We start from the raw sequence: 20,151 nt of genomic DNA, 5'->3' as shown, positions 1-20,151 counted from the left end.
TTTCTGTTTCCAATCGCTCGTTGTTTAATGGGACTTGTTTAATTTTGGCTATGTGCTGAGCATGGACGAGATACACCGAAGTATCTGTTTCCACGCGGTGTGCCCTAATAACGTTGTGTTGCTTACACCGGCATTAAAGGATCACTCTTTAGCGGAGCTTGCCGTGGCAGTCTGCGGCACAATCATATAGCCTGTTCGACTGCTCACGGGAACGGTAGCATTGTGAATCGCTGCAGAAACGAACGACTTCCTTACTTTTGCTCCGACTGACCATACTCTGGGAAATTTTCCCAGATTCTCAGTTGAGGATTTTTGCAGCTGGAAGTTACCTCAGAAACCCTGTTAACTCGTAATTTATTGAGAGAATCGCAAAACGGAAAGCATTTAACACGGAACACAAACAAAACTGGCAAACCAAATGTATTTCCAGACACAGCGAGCATGAATGCTAAATGTGAGACAGTCCGGGGCATGAGCCATAAAGTAATCTCACAACTAACAACAGGGCAATTCCAAACTACTCTTTCAAACATACAGGAGCCTGAGTGCACCACCACTTCCCGGACAATGCTGAAAAGAGAGAAAGAAAGAACATAATAAGAATGGGCCATAAAAAGTGAATTTCACCAATCACAGTCTCGGCTAGATTACCTTTCCCTTCCGATGTCTCCAGGACGGAGATGAAGGAAATGGGAGAAATTCAATAACATATGACATCGAAATTCATTGGAACGATTTTTTCATTGGCCAGAAAACCAAATAACGACGAGTCGAGTCACCGTAGTACTTTGTTTCACAACACCGATGAAATAACAGTCTCCATTCGATTCCATTAAAATTCAACTCGCCTGGAACGTAAAGCAACAGAAGAGCTGCGGGAGGCGAACACGATCATGACAGCACAGACGCTTCGCCAAATTCGGCACTTTCACACACCACAATTAATTGCCCGGGAAGCAAACCCATTTCGCTTCTGTTTTAAACAGCATTTCAACCAGCTGCGCGATTGGAGAAGGTCAGCAGAAATGGCAGCGGGGGGATTCGAACCCACGCCTCTGTCAGAGACTGGAGCTTAAATCCAGCGCCTTAGACCGCTCGGCCACACTACCAGCCAACCACTAGCGCTGCCCATTTTCTTGCACTTCCAATTGTGCTCCTGCAAAACAACAGATGCAAAGTCACGTTAAAAGGGTTCCATGATCCCTCTCCGACTCGCACAGCTGCTGGGATGTGCCCGGCTACAATGACAATTTCGCAGCAGATAATGATACCCATCAATCCAGACAAAAATCAATGGTAAGCTGAGTCGATCTTCTCAGACTCTTTTCAGCTCCAAATGCATCTGTGAGTGCGTGAGAACACACGATCGGTTATGATTTGGTCAAATTACCATGAGCTACTTGACATGACTGCAATTTCGATTCTTGCATTGATAAATGATTTCACCCATTGCTCGAAACAGGACAACTTTCACGTTTACACGGAACATGAAACACACCGGACTACAGGGAAAATGCACAAAGCTGAGCAGCCCGTGTTCCAAATCATAACGTGCAGCATAGTTTCAGTCACTGTGTCTGTCTTGCAGAATAAGAGTCCCAAAGAATGTTCTCCACCCTAAAACCGGAGGTAGCATTACAATCCGAGAACGACAGATCACATTGCGAGGATGCTCTGACCTCGGAGCCAATTCGAGATGCCACTTTCCTTGCCTTTTTGCCTTAACCGTGCAATTCGCTGCAGAGATATTCACACCTGGATATGAGCCACATGGATACCAACTGAGTTGGAAACCTGTGTGGGAATCGAAAGGAAGCGACACAATAAAGTTTGATAAATTCCATGGTGCTTTTAAGAAATGCAGTCTCTGTTCACCTCAATCTAAAAGGCAGTTTCTGAACATAGTCAGAGAAGTCAAAAGGGAATTACCTCACCCCACCCCACTCTCCGGAAGAGGTGCTAACTGCCCTTGAGTGCTTTTTGTTCTCGATGTGAAGAGCTCTCACGCCTGAGTCACCTTCACGTCTCTGGTTGCTGAGCGAATCACAAAGAAGGCATTTCACCAGAGCTGCTACTGCCTCACTTCCCCACTCGCCCTCCCCGTTTACATTTTCCTGCTCGTCAGTGATTTAAAGAAATCCAAATGGATGCGATGTCATTCTGTAGCCTCTCTGTCGATTCCTCCGTCTCACTTCCAACGTGGCTTAGATCTCGGGGCGCACCTTAATACTAGCGACGCTGTGAAAGCATAGGTCCAGAGGTTCCTCTGAGAGTGTAATTTCTTTCATTGCTGTTGCTGATTGAATGAGCCACTTCCGTGCGAACTGCTCCAAAACATGATTCAGGACCTCTGGTGCCAACTCTCGTACGTTGAATAACGACAGACAGCTTCCAAATGAGGTCTTTCAGAGACGACTTTGGGGGTACATTTGACAGACAGACTAGTTCAGGAATCCGTGGTGCGCTGTGATACCAGAGCATCAGCTTCTTCCCTGTCTTTGAACCGGGCAAACCTGCGCAAGGAATGCAAATGCGGTGCTGCTTTTCATGGAAGGATCAGAAGGCGGGAACTACACTCTCAAACAGAATGGCATATGATCAGAACCAGGTTGGAGAAAAACTTGACAATGCTTTGCACAGTAATTAAATGGAGTTGCATTACATTTCACTACGAGAGCAGATTTGTTCAAGCACTGAAAGTTGAAGCCATTCTACTTTTCACCTTTCTGTTTCCAATCGCTCGTTGTTTAATGGGACTTGTTTAATTTTGGCTATGTGCTGAGCATGGACGAGATACACCGAAGTATCTGTTTCCACGCGGTGTGCCCTAATAACGTTGTGTTGCTTACACCGGCATTAAAGGATCACTCTTTAGCGGAGCTTGCCGTCGCAGTCTGCGGCACAATCATATAGCCTGTTCGACTGCTCACGGGAACGGTAGCATTGTGAATCGCTGCAGAAACGAACGACTTCCTTACTTTTGCTCCGACTGACCATACTCTGGGAAATTTTCCCAGATTCTCAGTTCAGGATTTTTGCAGCTGGAAGTTACCTCAGAAACCCTGTTCAGTCGTAATTTATTGAGAGAATCGCAAAACGGAAAGCATTTAACACGGAACACAAACAAAACTGGCAAACCAAATGTATTTCCAGACACAGCGAGCATGAATGCTAAATGTGAGACAGTCCGGGGCATGAGCCATAAAGTAATCTCACAACTAACAACAGGGCAATTCCAAACTACTCTTTCAAACATACAGGAGCCTGAGTGCACCACCACTTCCCGGACAATGCTGAAAAGAGAGAAAGAAAGAACATAATAAGAATGGGCCATAAAAAGTGAATTTCACCAATCACAGTCTCGGCTCGATTACCTTTCCCTTCCGATGTCTCCAGGACGGAGATGAAGGAAATGGGAGAAATTCAATAACATATGACATCGAAATTCATTGGAACGATTTTTTCATTGGCCAGAAAACCAAATAACGACGAGTCGAGTCACGGTAGTACTTTGTTTCACAACAGCGATGAAATAACAGTCTCCATTCGGTTCCATTAAAATTCAACTCGCCTGGAACGTAAAGCAACAGAAGAGCTGCGGGAGGCGAACACGATCATGACAGCACAGACGCTTCGCCAAATTCGGCACTTTCACACACCACAATTAATTGCCCGGGAAGCAAACCCATTTCGCTTCTGTTTTAAACAGCATTTCAACCAGCTGCGCGATTGGAGAAGGTCAGCAGAAATGGCAGCGGGGGGATTCGAACCCACGCCTCTGTCAGAGACTGGAGCTTAAATCCAGCGCCTTAGACCGCTCGGCCACACTACCAGCCAACCACTAGCGCTGCCCATTTTCTTGCACTTCCAATTGTGCTCCTGCAAAACAACAGATGCAAAGTCACGTTAAAAGGGTTCCATGATCCCTCTCCGACTCGCACAGCTGCTGGGATGTGCCCGGCTACAATGACAATTTCGCAGCAGATAATGATACCCATCAATCCAGACAAAAATCAATGGTAAGCTGAGTCGATCTTCTCAGACTCTTTTCAGCTCCAAATGCATCTGTGAGTGCGTGAGAACACACGATCGGTTATGATTTGGTCAAATTACCATGAGCTACTTGACATGACTGCAATTTCGATTCTTGCATTGATAAATGATTTCACCCATTGCTCGAAACAGGACAACTTTCACGTTTACACGGAACATGAAACACACCGGACTACAGGGAAAATGCACAAAGCTGAGCAGCCCGTGTTCCAAATCATAACGTGCAGCATAGTTTCAGTCACTGTGTCTGTCTTGCAGAATAAGAGTCCCAAAGAATGTTCTCCACCCTAAAACCGGAGGTAGCATTACAATCCGAGAACGACAGATCACATTGCGAGGATGCTCTGACCTCGGAGCCAATTCGAGATGCCACTTTCCTTGCCTTTTTGCCTTAACCGTGCAATTCGCTGCAGAGATATTCACACCTGGATATGAGCCACATGGATACCAACTGAGTTGGAAACCTGTGTGGGAATCGAAAGGAAGCGACACAATAAAGTTTGATAAATTCCATGGTGCTTTTAAGAAATGCAGTCTCTGTTCACCTCAATCTAAAAGGCAGTTTCTGAACATAGTCAGAGAAGTCAAAAGGGAATTACCTCACCCCACCCCACTCTCCGGAAGAGGTGCTAACTGCCCTTGAGTGCTTTTTGTTCTCGATGTGAAGAGCTCTCACGCCTGAGTCACCTTCACGTCTCTGGTTGCTGAGCGAATCACAAAGAAGGCATTTCACCAGAGCTGCTACTGCCTCACTTCCCCACTCGCCCTCCCCGTTTACATTTTCCTGCTCGTCAGTGATTTAAAGAAATCCAAATGGATGCGATGTCATTCTGTAGCCTCTCTGTCGATTCCTCCGTCTCACTTCCAACGTGGCTTAGATCTCGGGGCGCACCTTAATACTAGCGACGCTGTGAAAGCATAGGTCCAGAGGTTCCTCTGAGAGTGTAATTTCTTTCATTGCTGTTGCTGATTGAATGAGCCACTTCCGTGCGAACTGCTCCAAAACATGATTCAGGACCTCTGGTGCCAACTCTCGTACGTTGAATAACGACAGACAGCTTCCAAATGAGGTCTTTCAGAGACGACTTTGGGGGTACATTTGACAGACAGACTAGTTCAGGAATCCGTGGTGCGCTGTGATACCAGAGCATCAGCTTCTTCCCTGTCTTTGAACCGGGCAAACCTGCGCAAGGAATGCAAATGCGGTGCTGCTTTTCATGGAAGGATCAGAAGGCGGGAACTACACTCTCAAACAGAATGGCATATGATCAGAACCAGGTTGGAGAAAAACTTGACAATGCTTTGCACAGTAATTAAATGGAGTTGCATTACATTTCACTACGAGAGCAGATTTGTTCAAGCACTGAAAGTTGAAGCCATTCTACTTTTCACCTTTCTGTTTCCAATCGCTCGTTGTTTAATGGGACTTGTTTAATTTTGGCTATGTGCTGAGCATGGACGAGATACACCGAAGTATCTGTTTCCACGCGGTGTGCCCTAATAACGTTGTGTTGCTTACACCGGCATTAAAGGATCACTCTTTAGCGGAGCTTGCCGTCGCAGTCTGCGGCACAATCATATAGCCTGTTCGACTGCTCACGGGAACGGTAGCATTGTGAATCGCTGCAGAAACGAACGACTTCCTTACTTTTGCTCCGACTGACCATACTCTGGGAAATTTTCCCAGATTCTCAGTTCAGGATTTTTGCAGCTGGAAGTTACCTCAGAAACCCTGTTCAGTCGTAATTTATTGAGAGAATCGCAAAACGGAAAGCATTTAACACGGAACACAAACAAAACTGGCAAACCAAATGTATTTCCAGACACAGCGAGCATGAATGCTAAATGTGAGACAGTCCGGGGCATGAGCCATAAAGTAATCTCACAACTAACAACAGGGCAATTCCAAACTACTCTTTCAAACATACAGGAGCCTGAGTGCACCACCACTTCCCGGACAATGCTGAAAAGAGAGAAAGAAAGAACATAATAAGAATGGGCCATAAAAAGTGAATTTCACCAATCACAGTCTCGGCTCGATTACCTTTCCCTTCCGATGTCTCCAGGACGGAGATGAAGGAAATGGGAGAAATTCAATAACATATGACATCGAAATGCATTGGAACGATTTTTTCATTGGCCAGAAAACCAAATAACGACGAGTCGAGTCACGGTAGTACTTTGTTTCACAACAGCGATGAAATAACAGTCTCCATTCGGTTCCATTAAAATTCAACTCGCCTGGAACGTAAAGCAACAGAAGAGCTGCGGGAGGCGAACACGATCATGACAGCACAGACGCTTCGCCAAATTCGGCACTTTCACACACCACAATTAATTGCCCGGGAAGCAAACCCATTTCGCTTCTGTTTTAAACAGAAACGCAGCAGGGGTCGAAACAGCATTTCAACCAGCTGCGCGATTGGAGAAGGTCAGCAGAAATGGCAGCGGTGGGGTTCGAACCCACGCCTCTGTCAGAGACTGGAGCTTAAATCCAGCGCCTTAGACCGCACGGCCACACTACCAGCCAGCCACGAGCGCTGCCCATTTTCTTGCACTTCCAATTGTGCTCCTGCAAAACAACAGATGCAAAGTCACGTTAAAAGGGTTCCATGATCCCTCTCCGACTCGCACAGCTGCTGGGATGTGCCCGGCTACAATGACAATTTCGCAGCAGATAATGATACCCATCAATCCAGACAAAAATCAATGGTAAGCTGAGTCGATCTTCTCAGACTCTTTTCAGCTCCAAATGCATCTGTGAGTGCGTGAGAACACACGATCGGTTATGATTTGGTCAAATTACCATGAGCTGCTTGACATGACTGCAATTTCGATTCTTGCATTGATAAATGATTTCACCCATTGCTCGAAACAGGACAACTTTCACGTTTACACGGAACATGAAACACACCGGACTACAGGGAAAATGCACAAAGCTGAGCAGCCCGTGTTCCAAATCATAACGTGCAGCATAGTTTCAGTCACTGTGTCTGTCTTGCAGAATAAGAGTCCCAAAGAATGTTCTCCACCCTAAAACCGGAGGTAGCATTACAATCCGAGAACGACAGATCACATTGCGAGGATGCTCTGACCTCGGAGCCAATTCGAGATGCCACTTTCCTTGCCTTTTTGCCTTAACCGTGCAATTCGCTGCAGAGATGTTCACACCTGGATATGAGCCACATGGATACCAACTGAGTTGGAAACCTGTGTGGGAATCGAAAGGAAGCGACACAATAAAGTTTGATAAATTCCATGGTGCTTTTAAGAAATGCAGTCTCTGTTCACCTCAATCTAAAAGGCAGTTTCTGAACATAGTCAGAGAAGTCAAAAGGGAATTACCTCACCCCACCCCACTCTCCGGAAGAGGTGCTAACTGCCCTTGAGTGCTTTTTGTTCTCGATGTGAAGAGCTCTCACGCCTGAGTCACCTTCACGTCTCTGGTTGCTGAGCGAATCACAAAGAAGGAATTTCACCAGAGCTGCTACTGCCTCACTTCCCCACTCGCCCTCCCCGTTTACATTTTCCTGCTCGTCAGTGATTTAAAGAAATCCAAATGGATGCGATGTCATTCTGTAGCCTCTCTGTCGATTCCTCCGTCTCACTTCCAACGTGGCTTAGATCTCGGGGCGCACCTTAATACTAGCGACGCTGTGAAAGCATAGGTCCAGAGGTTCCTCTGAGAGTGTAATTTCTTTCATTGCTGTTGCTGATTGAATGAGCCACTTCCGTGCGAACTGCTCCAAAACATGATTCAGGACCTCTGGTGCCAACTCTCGTACGTTGAATAACGACAGACAGCTTCCAAATGAGGTCTTTCAGAGACGACTTTGGGGGTACATTTGACAGACAGACTAGTTCAGGAATCCGTGGTGCGCTGTGATACCAGAGCATCAGCTTCTTCCCTGTCTTTGAACCGGGCAAACCTGCGCAAGGAATGCAAATGCGGTGCTGCTTTTCATGGAAGGATCAGAAGGCGGGAACTACACTCTCAAACAGAATGGCATATGATCAGAACCAGGTTGGAGAAAAACTTGACAATGCTTTGCACAGTAATTAAATGGAGTTGCATTACATTTCACTACGAGAGCAGATTTGTTCAAGCACTGAAAGTTGAAGCCATTCTACTTTTCACCTTTCTGTTTCCAATCGCTCGTTGTTTAATGGGACTTGTTTAATTTTGGCTATGTGCTGAGCATGGACGAGATACACCGAAGTATCTGTTTCCACGCGGTGTGCCCTAATAACGTTGTGTTGCTTACACCGGCATTAAAGGATCACTCTTTAGCGGAGCTTGCCGTCGCAGTCTGCGGCACAATCATATAGCCTGTTCGACTGCTCACGGGAACGGTAGCATTGTGAATCGCTGCAGAAACGAACGACTTCCTTACTTTTGCTCCGACTGACCATACTCTGGGAAATTTTCCCAGATTCTCAGTTGAGGATTTTTGCAGCTGGAAGTTACCTCAGAAACCCTGTTCAGTCGTAATTTATTGAGAGAATCGCAAAACGGAAAGCATTTAACACGGAACACAAACAAAACTGGCAAACCAAATGTATTTCCAGACACAGCGAGCATGAATGCTAAATGTGAGACAGTCCGGGGCATGAGCCATAAGGTAATCTCACAACTAACAACAGGGCAATTCCAAACTACTCTTTCAAACATACAGGAGCCTGAGTGCACCACCACTTCCCGGACAATGCTGAAAAGAGAGAAAGAAAGAACATAATAAGAATGGGCCATAAAAAGTGAATTTCACCAATCACAGTCTCGGCTAGATTACCTTTCCCTTCCGATGTCTCCAGGACGGAGATGAATGAAATGGGAGAAATTCAATAACATATGACATCGAAATTCATTGGAACGATTTTTTCATTGGCCAGAAAACCAAATAACGACGAGTCGAGTCACCGTAGTACTTTGTTTCACAACAGCGATGAAATAACAGTCTCCATTCGGTTCCATTAAAATTCAACTCGCCTGGAACGTAAAGCAACAGAAGAGCTGCGGGAGGCGAACACGATCATGACAGCACAGACGCTTCGCCAAATTCGGCACTTTCACACACCACAATTAATTGCCCGGGAAGCAAACCCATTTCGCTTCTGTTTTAAACAGAAACGCAGCAGGGGTCGAAACAGCATTTCAACCAGCTGCGCGATTGGAGAAGGTCAGCAGAAATGGCAGCGGGGGGATTCGAACCCACGCCTCTGTCAGAGACTGGAGCTTAAATCCAGCGCCTTAGACCGCTCGGCCACACTACCAGCCAGCCGCCAGCGCTGCCCATTTTCTTGCACTTCCAATTGTGCTCCTGCAAAACAACAGATGCAAAGTCACGTTAAAAGGGTTCCATGATCCCTCTCCGACTCGCACAGCTGCTGGGATGTGCCCGGCTACAATGACAATTTCGCAGCAGATAATGATACCCATCAATCCAGACAAAAATCAATGGTAAGCTGAGTCGATCTTCTCAGACTCTTTTCAGCTCCAAATGCATCTGTGAGTGCGTGAGAACACACGATCGGTTATGATTTGGTCAAATTACCATGAGCTACTTGACATGACTGCAATTTCGATTCTTGCATTGATAAATGATTTCACCCATTGCTCGAAACAGGACAACTTTCACGTTTACACGGAACATGAAACACACCGGACTACAGGGAAAATGCACAAAGCTGAGCAGCCCGTGTTCCAAATCATAACGTGCAGCATAGTTTCAGTCACTGTGTCTGTCTTGCAGAATAAGAGTCCCAAAGAATGTTCTCCACCCTAAAACCGGAGGTAGCATTACAATCCGAGAACGACAGATCACATTGCGAGGATGCTCTGACCTCGGAGCCAATTCGAGATGCCACTTTCCTTGCCTTTTTGCCTTAACCGTGCAATTCGCTGCAGAGATGTTCACACCTGGATATGAGCCACATGGATACCAACTGAGTTGGAAACCTGTGTGGGAATCGAAAGGAAGCGACACAATAAAGTTTGATAAATTCCATGGTGCTTTTAAGAAATGCAGTCTCTGTTCACCTCAATCTAAAAGGCAGTTTCTGAACATAGTCAGAGAAGTCAAAAGGGAATTACCTCACCCCACCCCACTCTCCGGAAGAGGTGCTAACTGCCCTTGAGTGCTTTTTGTTCTCGATGTGAAGAGCTCTCACGCCTGAGTCACCTTCACGTCTCTGGTTGCTGAGCGAATCACAAAGAAGGAATTTCACCAGAGCTGCTACTGCCTCACTTCCCCACTCGCCCTCCCCGTTTACATTTTCCTGCTCGTCAGTGATTTAAAGAAATCCAAATGGATGCGATGTCATTCTGTAGCCTCTCTGTCGATTCCTCCGTCTCACTTCCAACGTGGCTTAGATCTCGGGGCGCACCTTAATACTAGCGACGCTGTGAAAGCATAGGTCCAGAGGTTCCTCTGAGAGTGTAATTTCTTTCATTGCTGTTGCTGATTGAATGAGCCACTTCCGTGCGAACTGCTCCAAAACATGATTCAGGACCTGTGGTGCCAACTCTCGTACGTTGAATAACGACAGACAGCTTCCAAATGAGGTCTTTCAGAGACGACTTTGGGGGTACATTTGACAGACAGACTAGTTCAGGAATCCGTGGTGCGCTGTGATACCAGAGCATCAGCTTCTTCCCTGTCTTTGAACCGGGCAAACCTGCGCAAGGAATGCAAATGCGGTGCTGCTTTTCATGGAAGGATCAGAAGGCGGGAACTACACTCTCAAACAGAATGGCATATGATCAGAACCAGGTTGGAGAAAAACTTGACAATGCTTTGCACAGTAATTAAATGGAGTTGCATTACATTTCACTACGAGAGCAGATTTGTTCAAGCACTGAAAGTTGAAGCCATTCTACTTTTCACCTTTCTGTTTCCAATCGCTCGTTGTTTAATGGGACTTGTTTAATTTTGGCTATGTGCTGAGCATGGACGAGATACACCGAAGTATCTGTTTCCACGCGGTGTGCCCTAATAACGTTGTGTTGCTTACACCGGCATTAAAGGATCACTCTTTAGCGGAGCTTGCCGTCGCAGTCTGCGGCACAATCATATAGCCTGTTCGACTGCTCACGGGAACGGTAGCATTGTGAATCGCTGCAGAAACGAACGACTTCCTTACTTTTGCTCCGACTGACCATACTCTGGGAAATTTTCCCAGATTCTCAGTTCAGGATTTTTGCAGCTGGAAGTTACCTCAGAAACCCTGTTCAGTCGTAATTTATTGAGAGAATCGCAAAACGGAAAGCATTTAACACGGAACACAAACAAAACTGGCAAACCAAATGTATTTCCAGACACAGCGAGCATGAATGCTAAATGTGAGACAGTCCGGGGCATGAGCCATAAGGTAATCTCACAACTAACAACAGGGCAATTCCAAACTACTCTTTCAAACATACAGGAGCCTGAGTGCACCACCACTTCCCGGACAATGCTGAAAAGAGAGAAAGAAAGAACATAATAAGAATGGGCCATAAAAAGTGAATTTCACCAATCACAGTCTCGGCTAGATTACCTTTCCCTTCCGATGTCTCCAGGACGGAGATGAAGGAAATGGGAGAAATTCAATAACATATGACATCGAAATTCATTGGAACGATTTTTTCATTGGCCAGAAAACCAAATAACGACGAGTCGAGTCACCGTAGTACTTTGTTTCACAACAGCGATGAAATAACAGTCTCCATTCGGTTCCATTAAAATTCAACTCGCCTGGAACGTAAAGCAACAGAAGAGCTGCGGGAGGCGAACACGATCATGACAGCACAGACGCTTCGCCAAATTCGGCACTTTCACACACCACAATTAATTGCCCGGGAAGCAAACCCATTTCGCTTCTGTTTTAAACAGAAACGCAGCAGGGGTCGAAATAGCATTTCAACCAGCTGCGCGATTGGAGAAGGTCAGCAGAAATGGCAGCGGTGGGATTCGAACCCTCGTCTCTGTCAGAGACTGGAGCTTAAATCCAGCGCCTTAGACCGCTCGGCCACACTACTAGCCAGCCGCCAGCGCTGCCCATTTTCTTGCACTTCCAATTGTGCTCCTGCAAAACAACAGATGCAAAGTCACGTTAAAAGGGTTCCATGATCCCTCTCCGACTCGCACAGCTGCTGGGATGTGCCCGGCTACAATGACAATTTCGCAGCAGATAATGATACCCATCAATCCAGACAAAAATCAATGGTAAGCTGAGTCGATCTTCTCAGACTCTTTTCAGCTCCAAATGCATCTGTGAGTGCGTGAGAACACACGATCGGTTATGATTTGGTCAAATTACCATGAGCTACTTGACATGACTGCAATTTCGATTCTTGCATTGATAAATGATTTCACCCATTGCTCGAAACAGGACAACTTTCACGTTTACACGGAACATGAAACACACCGGACTACAGGGAAAATGCACAAAGCTGAGCAGCCCGTGTTCCAAATCATAACGTGCAGCATAGTTTCAGTCACTGTGTCTGTCTTGCAGAATAAGAGTCCCAAAGAATGTTCTCCACCCTAAAACCGGAGGTAGCATTACAATCCGAGAACGACAGATCACATTGCGAGGATGCTCTGACCTCGGAGCCAATTCGAGATGCCACTTTCCTTGCCTTTTTGCCTTAACCGTGCAATTCGCTGCAGAGATGTTCACACCTGGATATGAGCCACATGGATACCAACTGAGTTGGAAACCTGTGTGGGAATCGAAAGGAAGCGACACAATAAAGTTTGATAAATTCCATGGTGCTTTTAAGAAATGCAGTCTCTGTTCACCTCAATCTAAAAGGCAGTTTCTGAACATAGTCAGAGAAGTCAAAAGGGAATTACCTCACCCCACCCCACTCTCCGGAAGAGGTGCTAACTGCCCTTGAGTGCTTTTTGTTCTCGATGTGAAGAGCTCTCACGCCTGAGTCACCTTCACGTCTCTGGTTGCTGAGCGAATCACAAAGAAGGAATTTCACCAGAGCTGCTACTGCCTCACTTCCCCACTCGCCCTCCCCGTTTACATTTTCCTGCTCGTCAGTGATTTAAAGAAATCCAAATGGATGCGATGTCATTCTGTAGCCTCTCTGTCGATTCCTCCGTCTCACTTCCAACGTGGCTTAGATCTCGGGGCGCACCTTAATACTAGCGACGCTGTGAAAGCATAGGTCCAGAGGTTCCTCTGAGAGTGTAATTTCTTTCATTGCTGTTGCTGATTGAATGAGCCACTTCCGTGCGAACAGCTCCAAAACATGATTCAGGACCTGTGGTGCCAACTCTCGTACGTTGAATAACGACAGACAGCTTCCAAATGAGGTCTTTCAGAGACGACTTTGGGGGTACATTTGACAGACAGACTAGTTCAGGAATCCGTGGTGCGCTGTGATACCAGAGCATCAGCTTCTTCCCTGTCTTTGAACCGGGCAAACCTGCGCAAGGAATGCAAATGCGGTGCTGCTTTTCATGGAAGGATCAGAAGGCGGGAACTACACTCTCAAACAGAATGGCATATGATCAGAACCAGGTTGGAGAAAAACTTGACAATGCTTTGCACAGTAATTAAATGGAGTTGCATTACATTTCACTACGAGAGCAGATTTGTTCAAGCACTGAAAGTTGAAGCCATTCTACTTTTCACCTTTCTGTTTCCAATCGCTCGTTGTTTAATGGGACTTGTTTAATTTTGGCTATGTGCTGAGCATGGACGAGATACACCGAAGTATCTGTTTCCACGCGGTGTGCCCTAATAACGTTGTGTTGCTTACACCGGCATTAAAGGATCACTCTTTAGCGGAGCTTGCCGTCGCAGTCTGCGGCACAATCATATAGCCTGTTCGACTGCTCACGGGAACGGTAGCATTGTGAATCGCTGCAGAAACGAACGACTTCCTTACTTTTGCTCCGACTGACCATACTCTGGGAAATTTTCCCAGATTCTCAGTTGAGGATTTTTGCAGCTGGAAGTTACCTCAGAAACCCTGTTCAGTCGTAATTTATTGAGAGAATCGCAAAACGGAAAGCATTTAACACGGAACACAAACAAAACTGGCAAACCAAATGTATTTCCAGACACAGCGAGCATGAATGCAAAATGTGAGACAGTCCGGGGCATGAGCCATAAGGTAATCTCACAACTAACAACAGGGCAATTCCAAACTACTCTTTCAAACATACAGGAGCCTGAGTGCACCACCACTTCCCGGACAATGCTGAAAAGAGAGAAAGAAAGAACATAATAAGAATGGGCCATAAAAAGTGAATTTCACCAATCACAGTCTCGGCTAGATTACCTTTCCCTTCCGATGTCTCCAGGACGGAGATGAATGAAATGGGAGAAATTCAATAACATATGACATCGAAATTCATTGGAACGATTTTTTCATTGGCCAGAAAACCAAATAACGACGAGTCGAGTCACCGTAGTACTTTGTTTCACAACAGCGATGAAATAACAGTCTCCATTCGGTTCCATTAAAATTCAACTCGCCTGGAACGTAAAGCAACAGAAGAGCTGCGGGAGGCGAACACGATCATGACAGCACAGACGCTTCGCCAAATTCGGCACTTTCACACACCACAATTAATTGCCCGGGAAGCAAACCCATTTCGCTTCTGTTTTAAACAGAAACGCAGCAGGAGTCGAAACAGCATTTCAACCAGCTGCGCGATTGGAGAAGGTCAGCAGAAATGGCAGCGGTGGGATTCGAACCCACGCCTCTGTCAGAGACTGGAGCTTAAATCCAGCGCCTTAGACCGCTCGGCCACACTACCAGCCAGCCACTAGCGCTGCCCATTTTCTTGCACTTCCAATTGTGCTCCTGCAAAACAACAGATGCAAAGTCACGTTAAAAGGGTTCCATGATCCCTCTCCGACTCGCACAGCTGCTGGGATGTGCCCGGCTACAATGACAATTTCGCAGCAGATAATGATACCCATCAATCCAGACAAAAATCAATGGTAAGCTGAGTCGATCTTCTCAGACTCTTTTCAGCTCCAAATGCATCTGTGAGTGCGTGAGAACACACGATCGGTTATGATTTGGTCAAGTTACCATGAGCTGCTTGACATGACTGCAATTTCGATTCTTGCATTGATAAATGATTTCACCCATTGCTCGAAACAGGACAACTTTCACGTTTACACGGAACATGAAACACACCGGACTACAGGGAAAATGCACAAAGCTGAGCAGCCCGTGTTCCAAATCATAACGTGCAGCATAGTTTCAGTCACTGTGTCTGTCTTGCAGAATAAGAGTCCCAAAGAATGTTCTCCACCCTAAAACCGGAGGTAGCATTACAATCCGAGAACGACAGATCACATTGCGAGGATGCTCTGACCTCGGAGCCAATTCGAGATGCCACTTTCCTTGCCTTTTTGCCTTAACCGTGCAATTCGCTGCAGAGATGTTCACACCTGGATATGAGCCACATGGATACCAACTGAGTTGGAAACCTGTGTGGGAATCGAAAGGAAGCGACACAATAAAGTTTGATAAATTCCATGGTGCTTTTAAGAAATGCAGTCTCTGTTCACCTCAATCTAAAAGGCAGTTTCTGAACATAGTCAGAGAAGTCAAAAGGGAATTACCTCACCCCACCCCACTCTCCGGAAGAGGTGCTAACTGCCCTTGAGTGCTTTTTGTTCTCGATGTGAAGAGCTCTCACGCCTGAGTCACCTTCACGTCTCTGGTTGCTGAGCCAATCACAAAGAAGGAATTTCACCAGAGCTGCTACTGCCTCACTTCCCCACTCGCCCTCCCCGTTTACATTTTCCTGCTCGTCAGTGATTTAAAGAAATCCAAATGGATGCGATGTCATTCTGTAGCCTCTCTGTCGATTCCTCCGTCTCACTTCCAACGTGGCTTAGATCTCGGGGCGCACCTTAATACTAGCGACGCTGTGAAAGCATAGGTCCAGAGGTTCTTTTGAGAGTGTAATTTCTTTCATTGCTGTTGCTGATTGAATGAGCCACTTCCGTGCGAACTGCTCCAAAACATGATTCAGGACCTCTGGTGCCAACTCTCGTACGTTGAATAACGACAGACAGCTTCCAAATGAGGTCTTTCAGAGACGACTTTGGGGGTACATTTGACAGACAGACTAGTTCAGGAATCCGTGGTGCGCTGTGATACCAGAGCATCAGCTTCTTCCCTGTCTTTGAACCGGGCAAACCTGCGCAAGGAATGCAAATGCGGTGCTGCTTTTCATGGAAGGATCAGAAGGTGGGAACTACACTCTCAAACAGAATGGCATATGATCAGAACCAGGTTGGAGAAAAACTTGACAATGCTTTGCACAGTAATTAAATGGAGTTGCATTACATTTCACTACGAGAGCAGATTTGTTCAAGCACTGAAAGTTGAAGCCATTCGACTTTTCACCTTTCTGTTTCCAATCGCTCGTTGTTTAATGGGACTTGTTTAATTTTGGCTATGTGCTGAGCATGGACGAGATACACCGAAGTATCTGTTTCCACGCGGTGTGCCCTAATAACGTTGTGTTGCTTACACCGGCATTAAAGGATCACTCTTTAGCGGAGCTTGCCGTCGCAGTCTGCGGCACAATCATATAGCCTGTTCGACTGCTCACGGGAACGGTAGCATTGTGAATCGCTGCAGAAACGAACGACTTCCTTACTTTTGCTCCGACTGACCATACTCTGGGAAATTTTCCCAGATTCTCAGTTGAGGATTTTTGCAGCCGGAAGTTACCTCAGAAACCCTGTTCAGTCGTAATTTATTGAGAGAATCGCAAAACGGAAAGCATTTAACACGGAACACAAACAAAACTGGCAAACCAAATGTATTTCCAGACACAGCGAGCATGAATGCAAAATGTGAGACAGTCCGGGGCATGAGCCATAAAGTAATCTCACAACTAACAACAGGGCAATTCCAAACTACTCTTTCAAACATACAGGAGCCTGAGTGCACCACCACTTCCCGGACAATGCTGAAAAGAGAGAAAGAAAGAACATAATAAGAATGGGCCATAAAAAGTGAATTTCACCAATCACAGTCTCGGCTAGATTACCTTTCCCTTCCGATGTCTCCAGGACGGAGATGAAGGAAATGGGAGAAATTCAATAACATATGACATCGAAATTCATTGGAACGATTTTTTCATTGGCCAGAAAACCAAATAACGACGAGTCGAGTCACCGTAGTACTTTGTTTCACAACAGCGATGAAATAACAGTCTCCATTCGATTCCATTAAAATTCAACTCGCCTGGAACGTAAAGCAACAGAAGAGCTGCGGGAGGCGAACACGATCATGACAGCACAGACGCTTCGCCAAATTCGGCACTTTCACACACCACAATTAATTGCCCGGGAAGCAAACCCATTTCGCTTCTGTTTTAAACAGAAACGCAGCAGGGGTCGAAACAGCATTTCAACCAGCTGCGCGATTGGAGAAGGTCAGCAGAAATGGCAGCGGTGGGATTCGAACCCACGCCTCTGTCAGAGACTGGAGCTTAAATCCAGCGCCTTAGACCGCTCGGCCACACTACCAGCCAGCCTCTAGCGCTGCCCATTTTCTTGCACTTCCAATTGTGCTCCTGCAAAACAACAGATGCAAAGTCACGTTAAAAGGGTTCCATGATCCCTCTCCGACTCGCACAGCTGCTGGGATGTGCCCGGCTACAATGACAATTTCGCAGCAGATAATGATACCCATCAATCCAGACAAAAATCAATGGTAAGCTGAGTCGATCTTCTCAGACTCTTTTCAGCTCCAAATGCATCTGTGAGTGCGTGAGAACACACGATCGGTTATGATTTGGTCAAATTACCATGAGCTACTTGACATGACTGCAATTTCGATTCTTGCATTGATAAATGATTTCACCCATTGCTCGAAACAGGACAACTTTCACGTTTACACGGAACATGAAACACACCGGACTACAGGGAAAATGCACAAAGCTGAGCAGCCCGTGTTCCAAATCATAACGTGCAGCATAGTTTCAGTCACTGTGTCTGTCTTGCAGAATAAGAGTCCCAAAGAATGTCCTCCACCCTAAAACCGAAGGTAGCATTACAATCCGAGAACGACAGATCACATTGCGAGGATGCTCTGACCTCGGAGCCAATTCGAGATGCCACTTTCCTTGCCTTTTTGCCTTAACCGTGCAATTCGCTGCAGAGATGTTCACACCTGGATATGAGCCACATGGATACCAACTGAGTTGGAAACCTGTGTGGGAATCGAAAGGAAGCGACACAATAAAGTTTGATAAATTCCATGGTGCTTTTAAGAAATGCAGTCTCTGTTCACCTCAATCTAAAAGGCAGTTTCTGAACATAGTCAGAGAAGTCAAAAGGGAATTACCTCACCCCACCCCACTCTCCGGAAGAGGTGCTAACTGCCCTTGAGTGCTTTTTGTTCTCGATGTGAAGAGCTCTCACGCCTGAGTCACCTTCACGTCTCTGGTTGCTGAGCGAATCACAAAGAAGGAATTTCACCAGAGCTGCTACTGCCTCACTTCCCCACTCGCCCTCCCCGTTTACATTTTCCTGCTCGTCAGTGATTTAAAGAAATCCAAATGGATGCGATGTCATTCTGTAGCCTCTCTGTCGATTCCTCCGTCTCACTTCCAACGTGGCTTAGATCTCGGGGCGCACCTTAATACTAGCGACGCTGTGAAAGCATAGGTCCAGAGGTTCCTCTGAGAGTGTAATTTCTTTCATTGCTGTTGCTGATTGAATGAGCCACTTCCGTGCGAACTGCTCCAAAACATGATTCAGGACCTCTGGTGCCAACTCTCGTACGTTGAATAACGACAGACAGCTTCCAAATGAGGTCTTTCAGAGACGACTTTGGGGGTACATTTGACAGACAGACTAGTTCAGGAATCCGTGGTGCGCTGTGATACCAGAGCATCAGCTTCTTCCCTGTCTTTGAACCGGGCAAACCTGCGCAAGGAATGCAAATGCGGTGCTGCTTTTCATGGAAGGATCAGAAGGCGGGAACTACACTCTCAAACAGAATGGCATATGATCAGAACCAGGTTGGAGAAAAACTTGACAATGCTTTGCACAGTAATTAAATGGAGTTGCATTACATTTCACTACGAGAGCAGATTTGTTCAAGCACTGAAAGTTGAAGCCATTCTACTTTTCACCTTTCTGTTTCCAATCGCTCGTTGTTTAATGGGACTTGTTTAATTTTGGCGATGTGCTGAGCATGGACGAGATACACCGAAGTATCTGTTTCCACGCGGTGTGCCCTAATAACGTTGTGTTGCTTACACCGGCATTAAAGGATCACTCTTTAGCGGAGCTTGCCGTCGCAGTCTGCGGCACAATCATATAGCCTGTTCGACTGCTCACGGGAACGGTAGCATTGTGAATCGCTGCAGAAACGAACGACTTCCTTACTTTTGCTCCGACTGACCATACTCTGGGAAATTTTCCCAGATTCTCAGTTGAGGATTTTTGCAGCTGGAAGTTAGCTCAGAAACCCTGTTCAGTCGTAATATATTGAGAGAATCGCAAAACGGAAAGCATTTAACACGGAACACAAACAAAACTGGCAAACCAAATGTATTTCCAGACACAGCGAGCATGAATGCTAAATGTGAGACAGTCCGGGGCATGAGCCATAAGGTAATCTCACAACTAACAACAGGGCAATTCCAAACTACTCTTTCAAACATACAGGAGCCTGAGTGCACCACCACTTCCCGGACAATGCTGAAAAGAGAGAAAGAAAGAACATAATAAGAATGGGCCATAAAAAGTGAATTTCACCAATCACAGTCTCGGCTAGATTACCTTTCCCTTCCGATGTCTCCAGGACGGAGATGAATAAAATGGGAGAAATTCAATAACATATGACATCGAAATTCATTGGAACGATTTTTTCATTGGCCAGAAAACCAAATAACGACGAGTCGAGTCACCGTAGTACTTTGTTTCACAACAGCGATGAAATAACAGTCTCCATTCGATTCCATTAAAATTCAACTCGCCTGGAACGTAAAGCAACAGCAGAGCTGCGGGAGGCGAACACGATCATGACAGCACAGACGCTTCGCCAAATTCGGCACTTTCACACACCACAATTAATTGCCCGGGAAGCAAACCCATTTCGCTTCT

At 46.1% G+C, this 20,151-nt stretch overlaps 6 non-coding genes across 6 annotated transcripts; all 6 read right to left on the bottom strand.

Moving 5' to 3' along the window:
• Positions 1 to 1,026: 1,026 nt before the first annotated feature.
• On the bottom strand, positions 1,027 to 1,109 carry trnal-uaa (transfer RNA leucine (anticodon UAA)). Its single transcript has one exon. It is a non-coding gene; the product is annotated as a tRNA-Leu (tRNA).
• A 2,640-nt stretch (positions 1,110 to 3,749) lies between these two features.
• trnal-uaa (transfer RNA leucine (anticodon UAA)) lies at positions 3,750 to 3,832 on the bottom strand. The gene has a single exon. It is a non-coding gene; the product is annotated as a tRNA-Leu (tRNA).
• A 2,663-nt stretch (positions 3,833 to 6,495) lies between these two features.
• trnal-uaa (transfer RNA leucine (anticodon UAA)) lies at positions 6,496 to 6,578 on the bottom strand. Its single transcript has one exon. It is a non-coding gene; the product is annotated as a tRNA-Leu (tRNA).
• A 2,663-nt stretch (positions 6,579 to 9,241) lies between these two features.
• trnal-uaa (transfer RNA leucine (anticodon UAA)) lies at positions 9,242 to 9,324 on the bottom strand. The gene has a single exon. It is a non-coding gene; the product is annotated as a tRNA-Leu (tRNA).
• A 5,409-nt stretch (positions 9,325 to 14,733) lies between these two features.
• trnal-uaa (transfer RNA leucine (anticodon UAA)) lies at positions 14,734 to 14,816 on the bottom strand. The gene has a single exon. It is a non-coding gene; the product is annotated as a tRNA-Leu (tRNA).
• A 2,663-nt stretch (positions 14,817 to 17,479) lies between these two features.
• On the bottom strand, positions 17,480 to 17,562 carry trnal-uaa (transfer RNA leucine (anticodon UAA)). Its single transcript has one exon. It is a non-coding gene; the product is annotated as a tRNA-Leu (tRNA).
• Positions 17,563 to 20,151: the final 2,589 nt, after the last annotated feature.

This window comes from Chiloscyllium punctatum, chromosome 41 (assembly GCF_047496795.1).
Source record: "Chiloscyllium punctatum isolate Juve2018m chromosome 41, sChiPun1.3, whole genome shotgun sequence".
In the NCBI taxonomy this organism is placed as follows: Eukaryota; Metazoa; Chordata; class Chondrichthyes; order Orectolobiformes; family Hemiscylliidae; genus Chiloscyllium; species Chiloscyllium punctatum.
The sequence above is the reverse complement of the archived record's forward strand: the minus strand, read 5'-3'. Positions and strand labels throughout refer to the sequence as shown.